The sequence below is a fragment of the Leptodactylus fuscus genome, chromosome 5 (assembly GCF_031893055.1).
Source record: "Leptodactylus fuscus isolate aLepFus1 chromosome 5, aLepFus1.hap2, whole genome shotgun sequence".
NCBI classification, from domain to species: Eukaryota; Metazoa; Chordata; class Amphibia; order Anura; family Leptodactylidae; genus Leptodactylus; species Leptodactylus fuscus.
The window spans coordinates 98,444,600-98,455,241 of NC_134269.1; the positions used below are offsets into that span (position 1 = coordinate 98,444,600).

A 10,642-nucleotide genomic window follows, 5' to 3' on the forward strand; every position below is an offset into this window, starting at 1 on the left:
GTTCCAGGGATACCAAATTTATATGGTTTTATTTACATTTTGACCCCTAAAAAAAATTCCAAAACGGTGTTAAAAAATTTTTTTCTAAAAGTCGCCATATTCCGACGGCCGTAACTTTTTTATACATAGGTGTACGGGGATGCATAGGGCGTCTTTTTTTGCGGGGCCGGGTGTACTTTTTAGTTCTACCATTTTCGGGAAATGTTATTGCTTTGATCACTTTTTATTCAAATTTTTAGCAGAATTAAAACAGTGAAAAAACGGCGGTTTGGCACTTTTGACTATTTTTCCTGCTACGGCGTTTACCGAACAGGAAAAATATTTGTATAGATTTGTAGAGCGGGCGATTTCGGATGCGGGGATACCTAACATGTATAAGTTTCACAGTTTTTAACTACTTTTATATCTGTTCTAGGGAAAGGGGGGTGATTTGAACTTTTAATACTTTTTATATTTTTTTTTACTTTTTTTTTTATTTTTTTTTTGCATTTATTAGACCCCCTAGGGGTGTTGAACCCCAGGGGGTCTGATCACTAATGCAATGCATTACAATGCTAATGCATTGCAATGCATTGCAAAAAAGCATCATCTCTTTTGCAGGCTGTATACACCAGCCTGCAAAAGAGAGAATTTGCAGACTGGCTGGGAGCCCTTAACAAGGCTCCCGGCTGTCATGGCAACGGGGGGGTCGGCCCTGGAGCATGCTCCAGGAGCCGGCGATCCCCGTCAAAATGGCGGCGTCCATGCGCCGCCGGGAAGATGGCGCCTCCGGCGCCTTTGACAGCAGCGCCGGAGGGGTTAATGCCTCCGATCGGTCCGGGGACCGATCGGAGGCATTAGAGCCAGTTGTCTACTGCTTGAAGCAGTAGACACCCGGCGGCTATGACAGCCGCCCGGCTCCCGGGCGGTCGCCATAGTTACAGACCCGACACGCGCCGTACTATTACGGCGCATGTCGGGAAGGGGTTAAGGAACAAGGAAATCATGGCTGGATATCTGACAAACACCAGAACATAGAAAGTAACTGATTTTTTTTTTTATGTATATTTGCAAAAATGTTTAACTATTAATTTTCTACAAATTAAATTTAGTTATGTTTGAGGAAACCCCTTGAGGTGAAGGCCCTACATTGTGGAAACACTGTGTTTTTTTTTATTTAAAAAAAAAATAATAAGTTGTGTTTTATAGTACTAGCAAAGTTATTGTCGGGTGTCTGCCAATTTTATGCTGAAATTGGTGGAGAAAACGTGAACCTATCCTGAGTAGTAAGGCTTAACCAGTTCAGGGAATTCACTGCTATACTTCACTTTTCCCTGCATAACCCCTTTAATCCAATGCTTGACTCCTAAAATTACATTAGTTTTCATTTCATGGTTGAAGGCAAGATCGGGAAGAGGAAAAGGAAAATTTGATTGATTCATATGCTCTACATTCGTACTAGATCGTTTTTCAAGTTCCAAATGGGATTTTTTTTTTTGGATTGTCTAGCTTTATTAGAAACATACAAAAACCATTAAAAAGACACATTTATAATGAAGATATTACAGGGGTCAAAAACAGACTCAATAGGAGCTTTCCTGTTTTAGTGATTATAGGGCAGGACACTATAGAGGCTTGGACATCCGCAGCTTTCGTAACTCCCTAGGCTTCTGTACATTCTCAACACGTCTCATGGTCACCTGGAGAGTGCTCATATATGAAGAAAGTTCTTTATCCTTCAGAGACAGATTATCCGAGTACTCGGAGCCTCCCAGGCTGGATTGAGACTCGTCCCCATTTTCAGGTTCCATCTGCTGGTTCTCAGCAGCTTCTGTGCTGTGAGGGCTCATCTTCACTATGTTTGCATATCGTAGGGTGTTCAGCGTGTACTTGCAGGAGTTAAATCCAGAAGAGAGTGTCGCAATCATGCAGATCTGAGAATTCTTCTCAATGAAGGTGTCGCACAGAATGTGTGTTATTTTACTTTCTCCGAAGCAACTGTAAAATTTCTTTTGTCCCAGAGCTCGCATACATTCCTTTAAGGCCAATAATCTACTGTTGATCTCGGCTCCCTCCATGCGGGTGATGCTTTCAGGACTGGTCATGTCTGCTCCTCGCTCAATTCCAGCCAGATCTACCAGAGAGATTTTGCCATGGATCCTCCCCCTCCACCACTTTCTGCGAAGTATTATCTGCAAACAGGTGTGGGAGTCCGAAGATCTGTACGCACTGCCAACCTCAATCATTCTACAGACATCATCTGGGCAGGTGACTTGCTCTGTCTTCAGTCGCAAAATCCTTATCTGCTGATTTTTGCATTTCTCAACTCTCTTTATTTTCTTTCCCTCATCTAGCAGATCATATACCTTTTCGACACAAATCTCGAAGAAGGACATATACACTTTTAGGTCCAGATCCTTGTATTTTGTCTGGGAAAGCAGGAGGAAAATGTCTCGTGCTGCAAATGCATAAACTCCTGTTCTCACATTCTGGCTTTCCCCCAAGAATTTGCCTCCCATCGTATGGCTCTTCCCACTCCCAGTTTGGCCATAGGCAAACCATGTAGCAGTCCCTTTTTCTAAGATGAAGCGGACTAGCGGTTCAGTTGTGAATCTGTACACCATCTCATTCGACGCACTTTCATTAAATGTATAACACAGGTCAACAGCATTTTTGGGGCCAAAGATATTTCAACGAATTTAGGGTAACTTTGGGGTGCTGATTCTGAATATGTCATCAGTTTTGCCAGATTGGCTCAAGTTTTTGAGATTTGAGATTCCATGTTAGGATACTCCCATTTTCGTTTCTTATGTTTATTGAATCCTTGCACTTGCACTGCACAGAAATAACAGTCATCATGATGATTTTTTTGCTCTCTCCACACCATTGGAACACCAAATTTGAAGCTTTTTCTTTGTCCTTTGCTCCATTTTCGTAATAATTCGATACATGCTTTGCACACTATGTGTGGTGCCCAAGACTTGTCTTGGTCCCCAAGCATAACCTCAAAATAGGCCAAATACACTTTTTTTATGAAGTCTGTTATGTTTCTTCTATGTTTTTGCAGTGTATATTCACCACAAATGTAACAGAATGAGTCTGGATCGTTAAGACAACTTCTTCTTGATGAGTTCATGCTTTTCATTGGAAAACAGACAACAACATAAAGTTAGTGCAAAAATCAAGCTATGAACAAACTTTTAGAAAACTAATTAACAAAAAACTATATTGAGAACTGCTCAGTTCAAGTACTAATCCAAAGAAATTAATGAGATGATGCGTCGCATTTACCAACAAGTGCTATAAAAAAGATACCAAAAATCTCAAAAACTTGAGCCAATCTGGCAAAACTGATAGCATATTCAGAATCAGCACCCCAAAAATACCCCAAATTCATTAAAATATTTTGGACACCAGTAAATTTTTTTTTTTTTTTGTTGACCTGTGTAATCAAAGCTGAAGAGATGGTTGTCAAGATATTTGGTCTGATCCGCCCTCAGCTTTGGCTCGTGCACCAGTACATCAACTTTACTAGGCATGGAACTATGTCAGTCTATTTATTATCAAGTTCTTCTTTGCGAAGAGGACGTTTTCTCACACAAACAGAGATACGATGTTCTACAGCCAGGTCGTTCATACTTAGTCTCTGACTGTTGACATTTGCTTGAAACTCTTTAATCATTTTCCCATATTCTCAGTTCGGTACACTGATGTCAGAATCCCCTGCCACCTCCATTCTGAGTCCTGCTACTGCATGGAGGCCGGAGGGGTCCCTTTTATAGAGCAGTACCTGTAATCCCCAGCCAATGGCGCCATTGGAATGATTTCACAATCGGGAATTTTAATTGGATTTCTATTCAATGTATTTAAAACTCACCTGTCACCATGTTAAATGACATAAATTGTTTGACTGCCACTGTGCCCCTGAACAAAGTTACTGCCCACTTGAAGAATAAAAGCTAATTTACGTATAACCTTTCTGGGGACATATCTTTTGAGAAGGTGGACAGATTTAAGAAAATAAAATTAATGTCAAATTGATCAGGAGCACAGAGGCAATAAAATGATGTATGGCATTTAGCATTTTGTACTTTGTGGCAGGTCCTCCTTAACTGTTTACTTTCTTATTAAGACTATGAAATAATATAATACATATAGTATATATAGTAGCTATAGTAGCTATATTTATAGTGGCTTGTAAAAATATTCATACCCCTTGAACTTTTTCACATTTTGTCACCTTACAACCACTAACTTACATGTGTTTTATTATTTATTTGAGATGTTAAGTGATAGACCAACACAAAGTAGCAGATAATTGTGAAGTGGAAGGAAAATGATACATGGTTTTCAAAGTTTGAATCAAATAAAAATCTAAAACATTTGGCGTGCAAAAGTATTCAGCCCCCCTATCTCAATAATTTGTAGAGCCACCCTTCGCTGAAAGTCTTTTGGGGTCTGTCTCTACCAACTTTGTGCATCTAGAGACTGAGATTTTTACCCCATTCTTCTCTGTAAAATAGCTCAAGCTCAGCCAGATTGGATGGAGAGCGTCTGGGAACAGCAATTTTCATGTCTTGCCACAGATGCTAAATGTGTCAATGGGTCTTTACTTTGACTGGGCCATGCTAACACATGAATATTCTTTGATCTAAACCATTCCACTGTAGCTCTGATTGTATGTTTAGGGTCTTTGTCTTGCTGGAAGTTTAATTTCTTTCCGAGACTCAAGTCTTTTGCAGCCTCCATAGATTTTCTTCCAGGATTGGTCTGTATTTAGCTCCATCTATCTTCCTGTCAACTCTGACCAGCTTCCCTGTCCCTGCTGAAGAAATGCATCTCCACAGCATGATACTGCCACCACCACCACCAGGTTTCACAGTTAGGATGGTGTTTTCAGGGTGATGAGTAGGCTTTCTTTTCCGCCACATATAGCGCTTTGCATTTAGGCCAAAAAGTTCAACTTTGGTCTCATCTGACAAGAGCACCTTCTTCCATATTTGCTGTGTTCCCTATATGGCTTGTGGCCGACTCCGAACGGCACTTCTTATGTCTTTTTTTCAACAATTTTTCTTCTTGTCACTCTTCCATAAAGGCCAGATTTGTGGCATGCACGAATTATAGTTGTCCTGTGGACAGATTCTCCCACCTGAGATGTGGATTTCTGCAGTTCCTCAAAAGAGATTACGGGCCTCTTGGCTGCTTCTCTTACCAGTGCTCTCTTTACTCAATATGTTAGTTTAGGTAGCTGGCCATGTCTTGGTAGGTTTACAGGTGAAGAATACTTTTTCCATTTTTGGACGATGGATTGAACAGAGCTCCTTGGGATGCTCAAAGCTTGGGATATGTGTTTATAACCTAATCGTGCTTTAAACTTCTCTACAACTTTATCACTGACCTGTCTGTTGAGTTCCTTGGCCTTTATGATGCTGTTTGTTCACTAGTGTCCTCTAAAAAACTGCTAAGGTCTACACAGAACGGATATATATATACAGTCCTATGAAAAAGTTTGGGCACCCCTATTAATCTTAATCATTTTTAGTTCTAAATATTTTGGTATTTGCAACAGCCATTTCAGTTTGATATATCTAATAACTGATGGACACAGTAATATTTCAGGATTGAAATGAGGTTTATTGTACTAACAGAAAATGTGCAATATGCATTAAACCAAAATTTGACCGGTGCAAAAGTATGGGCACCTCAACAGAAAAGTGACATTAATATTTAGTAGATCCTCCTTTTGCAAAGATAACAGCCTCTAGTCGCTTCCTGTAGCTTTTAATCAGTTCCTGGATCCTGGATAAAGGTATTTTGGACAAACAATTCAAGTTCAGTTAAGTTAGATGGTCGCCGAGCATGGACAGCCCGCTTCAAATCATCCCACAGATGTTCAATGATATTCAGGTCTGGGGACTGGGATGGCCATTCCAGAACATTGTAATTGTTCCTCTGCATGAATGCCTGAGGATTTGGAGCGGTGTTTTGGATCATTGTCTTGCTGAAATATCCATCCCCGGCGTAACTTCAACTTCGTCACTGATTCTTGAACATTATTCTCAAGAATCTGCTGATACTGAGTGGAATCCATGCGACCCTCAACTTTAACAAGATTCCCAATGCCGGCATTGGCCACACAGCCCCAAAGCATGATGGAACCTCCACCAAATTTTACAGTGGGTAGCATGTGTTTTTCTTGGAATGCTGTTTCTTTTTGGACGCCATGCATAACGCCTTTTTTTATAACCAAACAACTCAATTTTTGTTTCCAAAATGAAGCTGCCTTGTCCAAATGTGCTTTTTCATACCTCAGGCAACTCTATTTGTGGCGTACGTGCAGAAACGGCTTCTTTCTCATCACTCTCCCATACAGCTTCTATTTGTGCAAAGTGCGCTGTATTGTTGACCGATGCACAGTGACACCATCTGCAGCAAGATGATGCTGCAGATCTTTGGAGGTGTCTGTGGATTGTCCTTGACTGTTCTCACCATTCTTCTTCTCTGCCTTTCTGATATTTTTCTTGGCCTGCCACTTCTGGACTTAACAAGAACTGTCCCTGTGGTCTTCCATTTCCTTACTATGTTCCTCACAGTGGAAACTGACAGGTTAAATCTCTGAGACAACTTTTTGTATCCTTCCGCTGAACAACTATGTTGAACAATCTTTGTTTTCAGATCATTTGAGAGTTGTTTTGAGTAGCCCATGATGCCACTCTTCAGAGGAGATTCAAATAGTAGAACAACTTGCAATTGGCCACCTTAAATACCTTTTCTCATGATTGGATACACCTGGCTATGAAGTTCAAAGCTCACTGAGGTTACAAAACCAATTTTGTGCTTCAGTAAGTCAGTAAAAAGTAGTTAGGGGTATTCAAATCAATAAAATGATAAGGGTGCCCATACTTTTGCACCGGTCAAATTTTGGTTTAATGCATATTGCGCATTTTCTGTTAGTACAATAAACCTCATTTCAATCCTGAAATATTACTGTGTCCATCAGTTATTAGATATATCAAACTGAAATGGCTGTTGCAAACACCAAAATATTTAGAACTAAAAATGATTAAGATTAATAGGGGTGCCCAAACTTTTTCATAGGACTGTATATATATATATATATACACACTGAGACTAAATTACACACAGCTGGGCTCTATTTAAGTGACTTCTGAAGGCAATTGATTGCATTGGATTTTATTTAGGATATCAGCGTGCAGGGGGCTGAATACCTTTGCATGTCACATTTTTCAGATTTTTATTTAACATTTTGAAAACCATCTATTTTCATTCCACTTCACAATTTCTGCTACTTTTGTTGGTCTATCACTTAAAATTTCAATAAAATACATTTAAGTTTTCAGTTGTAAGGTGACAAAATGTGAAAAAGCTGAAAGGGTGTGAATACTTTTGGAAGCCACTGTATGTGTTAAAAATTAGAGATGAGCGAACACTAAAATGTTCGAGGTTCGAAATTCGATTCGAACAGCCGCTCAATGTTCGTGTGTTCGAACGGGTTTCGAACCCCATTATAGTCTATGGGGAACAGATACTCGTTAAGGGGGAAACCCAAATCCGTGTCTGGAGGGTCACCAAGTCCACTATGACACCCCAGGAAATGATGCCAACACCTCTGGAATGACACTGGGACAGCAGGGGAAGCATGTCTGGGGGCATCTAACACACCAAAGACCCTCTATTACCCCAACATCACAGCCTAACAACTACACACTTTACACACTCAATACCACCTCTCTGACAGTAGGAAAACACCTTGAAACATGTGTATTTGGCACTTGCAGTGAGGAGAGCTTGTCACCAGCAGTGAATTTGGCCCTTGTAGTAAGTTGAGGTTGGCACCAACATTTGTTTTGAAAATCAGGGTGGATTGAGCCTCTAACCAGCAGAGTTTGGGCAAATTCATGGTGGAGGGAGCCTCTAAACACCCCAGTTTGGGCAAATTCATGGTGGAGGGAGCCTCTAAAAACCCCAGTTTGGACCAATTCATGGTGGAGGGAGCCTCTAACCAGCCCAGTTTGGGCAAATTCATGGTGGAGGGAGCCTCTAAAAAACCCAGTTTGGACCAATTCATGGTGGAGGGAGCCTCTAACCAGCCCAGTTTGGGCAAATTCATGGTGGAGGGAGCCTCTAACCAGCCCAGTTTGGACCAATTAATGGTGGAGGGAGCCTCTAACCAGCCCAGTTTGGACCAATTAATGGTGGAGGGAGCCTCTAACCAGCCCAGTTTGGACCAATTCATGGTGGAGGGAGCCTCTAAACAGCCCAGTTTGGGCAAATTCATGGTGGAGGGAGCCTCTAAAAAACCCAGTTTGGACCAATTCATGGTGGAGGGAGCCTCTAACCAGCCCAGTTTGGACCAATTAATGGTGGAGGGAGCCTCTAACCAGCCCAGTTTGGACCAATTCATGGTGGAGGGAGCCTCTAACCAGCCAAGTTTTGGGAAATTCATGGTGGAGGGAGCCTCTAACCAGCCCAGTTTGGACCAATTCATGGTGGAGGGAGCCTCTAAACAGCCAAGTTTTGGGAAATTCATGGTGGAGGGAGCCTCTAACCAGCCCAGTTTGGACCAATTCATGGTGGAGGGAGCCTCTAAAAAACCCAGTTTGGACCAATTCATGGTGGAGGGAGCCTCTAAACAGCCCAGTTTGGGCAAATTCATGGTGGAGGGAGCCTCTAACCAGCCCAGTTTGGACCAATTAATGGTGGAGGGAGCCTCTAAACAGCCCAGTTTGGGCAAATTCATGGTGGAGGGAGCCTCTAACCAGCCCAGTTTGGACCAATTCATGGTGGAGGGAGCCTCTAACCAGCCCAGTTTGGACCAATTAATGGTGGAGGGAGCCTCTAACCAGCCCAGTTTGGACCAATTCATGGTGGAGGGAGCCTCTAAACAGCCCAGTTTGGGCAAATTCATGGTGGAGGGAGCCTCTAAAAAACCCAGTTTGGACCAATTCATGGTGGAGGGAGCCTCTAACCAGCCCAGTTTGGACCAATTAATGGTGGAGGGAGCCTCTAACCAGCCCAGTTTGGACCAATTCATGGTGGAGGGAGCCTCTAACCAGCCCAGTTTGGACCAATTCATGGTGGAGGGAGCCTCTAAACAGCCCAGTTTGGGCAAATTCATGGTGGAGGGAGCCTCTAAAAAACCCAGTTTGGACCAATTCATGGTGGAGGGAGCCTCTAACCAGCCCAGTTTGGACCAATTAATGGTGGAGGGAGCCTCTAACCAGCCCAGTTTGGACCAATTCATGGTGGAGGGAGCCTCTAAACAGCCAAGTTTTGGGAAATTCATGGTGGAGGGAGCCTCTAACCAGCCCAGTTTGGACCAATTCATGGTGGAGGGAGCCTCTAAACAGCCAAGTTTTGGGAAATTCATGGTGGAGGGAGCCTCTAACCAGCCCAGTTTGGACCAATTCATGGTGGAGGGAGCCTCTAAAAAACCCAGTTTGGACCAATTCATGGTGGAGGGAGCCTCTAAAAAACCCAGTTTGGACCAATTCATGGTGGAGGGAGCCTCTAAACAGCCCAGTTTGGGCAAATTCATGGTGGAGGAAGCCTCTAACCAGCCCAGTTTGGACCAATTAATGGTGTAGGGAGCCTCTAAACAGCCCAGTTTGGGCAAATTCATGGTGGAGGGAGCCTCTAACCAGCCCAGTTTGGACCAATTCATGGTGGAGGGAGCCTCTAACCAGCCCAGTTTGGGCAAATTCATGGTGGAGGGAGCCTCTAACCAGCCCAGTTTGGACCAATTCATGGTGGAGGGAGCCTCTAAACAGCCCTGTTTGGGCAAATTCATGGTGGAGGGAGCCTCTAACCAGCCCAGTTTGGACCAATTCATGGTGGAGGGAGCCTCTAAAAAACCCAGTTTGGACCAATTCATGGTGGAGGGAGCCTCTAAACAGCCCAGTTTGGGCAAATTCATGGTGGAGGGAGCCTCTAAACAGCCCAGTTTGGGCAAATTCATGGTGGAGGGAGCCTCTAACCAGCAGAGTTGGTGGAAATCAGGGTGGAGGGAGCCTCTAACCAGCAGAGTTGGGGGAAATCAGGGTGGAGGGAGCCTAGTATTAGCAGAATTGTGCAACGCTTATGGTGGATGAGTATGAGGATGCGGAGGAATTGGAGAGGTTGAGTACAGACATGGAGTTTCATGTTGGGGTGCTTTACACAGGTGGGCACAAAAATGACGGCTCTACCCAGTGGTGGTTCATTTTTATCAAAGTGAGCCGGTCGGCACTCTCAGCTGACAGACGGGTGCGCTTGTCAGTGATGATGCCACCGGCTGCACTGAACACCCTCTCAGATAGGACGCTGGCGGCAGGACAGGACAGCACCTCCAAGGCATATAGGGCAAGTTCAAGCCACAGGTCCAACTTCGACACCCAATACGTGTAGGGCGCAGAGGGGTCGGAGAGGACAGGGCTGTGGTCGGAAAGGTATTCCCGCAACATGCGCCTATACTTCTCACGCCTGGTGACACTAGGACCCTCCGTGGCGGCACTTTGGCGAGGGGGTGCCATCAAGGTGTCCCAGACCTTAGACAGTGTGCCCCTCGTTTGTGTGGACCGGTGAGAACTTGGTTGCCTACTGGAGGAACTGCCCTCCCTGCTGCCAACGTCACATGCTGGAAACATCTCCATCATATTCTGCA

At 43.5% G+C, this 10,642-nt stretch overlaps 1 pseudogene; it reads right to left on the minus strand.

The window, feature by feature from the left end:
- Window positions 1–1,604: 1,604 nt before the first annotated feature.
- Window positions 1,605–4,910, minus strand: LOC142204539 (kinesin-like protein KIF2C; annotated as a pseudogene).
- Window positions 4,911–10,642: the final 5,732 nt, after the last annotated feature.